Genomic DNA, 2352 nt, shown 5'->3' on the forward strand with positions numbered 1-2352 from the left:
AACATTATTAAGAAAGGACGTATATTGAATAAAAACCAGAACATTTCAGGTAATTCTTGCAGTATCTCAGCAGAAAAATATTTTATGCACATATTTAATCTCTCAGGAATTGCAGTTATCATATATTTTCAGAAGTTAGGAAGCCTTTTTTCCAGAATATTGTTAGAATGTATCACTAAATACCAAGAATATTTACAAAAACACTGAACCTAAAATAGAATAGTACAGGAGCATCCATAGATGTAAAAGCACAAAGTAATAGTTTGAGGCTTTAAAATTCTGATTACTTTTTTTTTAAAATTAGTCCAAAAGGTATAATATTAAATGGGAAAGGAAAAAAAGTAATTAATTGATGAAGCTTCAATACCATTCATTACAAGTTACAACACACGTATGTGTACACACATAAAATGCATGGCTAAAATTGTTAACAGTTATACGATGGATTGTTAGTAAGATGTAATCTAAATTATTTCATTCAAGGTAAAAGCATACATTTAGAAATGGAAATGTGCAGAATCATAGTCATAATCCACTGACTATTGACAGCAAAAGGAGTTAACTTCAATGTCTATTGAATCAGCCAGTCATTTATGATTATTATTTATTCTTTTTGCTAAATGGATTCATTACTCAGGTTGGGGTATTACACAATAGTTGGCCCTTTGTTGCACAGGAAACCTTGCAGTCCCGTATATGATACCACCATTCTTCTATTTTCTGCTGTGCAGCAGAAATAAATGGAAAGTTTAATTCAAAAAGAAAGTATGAGAAAAATTCACAGGGAATTTCAAAATACAGGTACAGAAGAAGTAGAATTCCATTTTTCTCTGGAAAACTGTCTCCTCCTAAGTTCACCTTTCATACCTGTGCATGAGGCACTAACAAACCCACACATTGTTCCTACAACAAATTGTGCACTGTTTTAAATATGATCTATCCATGTAGCTGTGTTGCTGCATTACTAGAAAGCCTCTCCCAGCTCACTCAGCACATAACAACAGATGGGGCTAACTGCCTTATTCTTACACCTGCAGGCTTTAGTGCATATAGACTCTTTTCAGCTTCTTCTGTTGTGTTGTATGTTCTATGATTCTATGTTATTACACTCATGTTCGAGATTTGATGGGCAGATGCAGAGCACAGTAATTCCATTTCCTAAATCTGTTTTAGTAGATTTTTAAGGCTAGAAACAAGAGTTGCAATACCTTTAAGAACATAGTCATCCCAGAAATGTTAATTTTACATGAAGACAAATTTGCAACCATTTCTGGGCTACTCCCTGGCCTTACTGCCACTGAAATCCATGGGCTTGAGCTAAACCATCAGCAAGAGGATGTGGTTGTGAGACTCAGTCCATAGATGTCTCCCATCTTATTTCAACTTCAAAACCATTTTTAGAGAAATTTGTTGTATGTGCTAAAACCTAACATTATTTTTTAAAACAGTCAGATAATGGTGAGAGACACAATCTGTTAGGTTTTGGTATTGGCAATCAGTGACTGTAAGAATCTGGTTTCCTTTGAGGATGATGTAATTTCCCAGGTCAACTCCTTCCTAGAGTGACATCATAAGATTGCATTTGTGACAATACAATCACTATTTTGACTAAAATGGTCAGATACTACAGACGGCTGTAACGTTAAACATTTGGTAATGATATGTAAGATGATACAGGTGCAAAAGCGAAGCTATACCGTCTATTACAGCAGAATGCTTTTGCTCAAATCTTTTGAGACATGATTGATCAAAACCTCTTTGTGAAAAGTATCTAGATATTGTCATATTTCTACCTGGTTAGATGTAAACGATGTTCTCTAAACCTCTGAGTTGTATGACAGCTTGTTACACTATTTTGCCTCATAAAATGTTTGCTTGCCCCACTCTTGCTGTTGACTCTGTGTGTTGGCTCTTGTTTCTGAGCTGACCATGAAACATCTCAGTATCTTTTTAAGCAAGTTGCTGCAAATAATTATTTGAACAAAACCCCCACAACATTTTCCCTGTTACATACTCTCCAGTGTGACTGGCCATTATAGTAATCTAGGACCAAAAATGGGATTCAGATTTTCTAGAGGTTCCTTGGTAGGCCACAACTTGTTCACTCACCATGGCTTTTTTTTTTTTTTTTTTTTTTTTTTTATTTTTTTTCTAGATTAACAACCCACTGCTTCTATTTTGACGCCAAAACATTTCCTGGATCAGACACAGATGTCCCCACAGTCACGTCCTGCCATTGTCTCTGCTCGGCTACTCCAAACTGCCCGCCCAGGCAGAGGCAGACGTGCCCATTGGTTTTCCCTCAAATGTTGGGGGCAGGAACGGGGTGGTCAGGAGCCCCAGGAGCTCTTG

The sequence above is a fragment of the Calidris pugnax genome, unplaced genomic scaffold, assembly GCF_001431845.1.
Source record: "Calidris pugnax isolate Ruff unplaced genomic scaffold, ASM143184v1 scaffold51, whole genome shotgun sequence".
Lineage (NCBI taxonomy): Eukaryota > Metazoa > Chordata > Aves > Charadriiformes > Scolopacidae > Calidris > Calidris pugnax.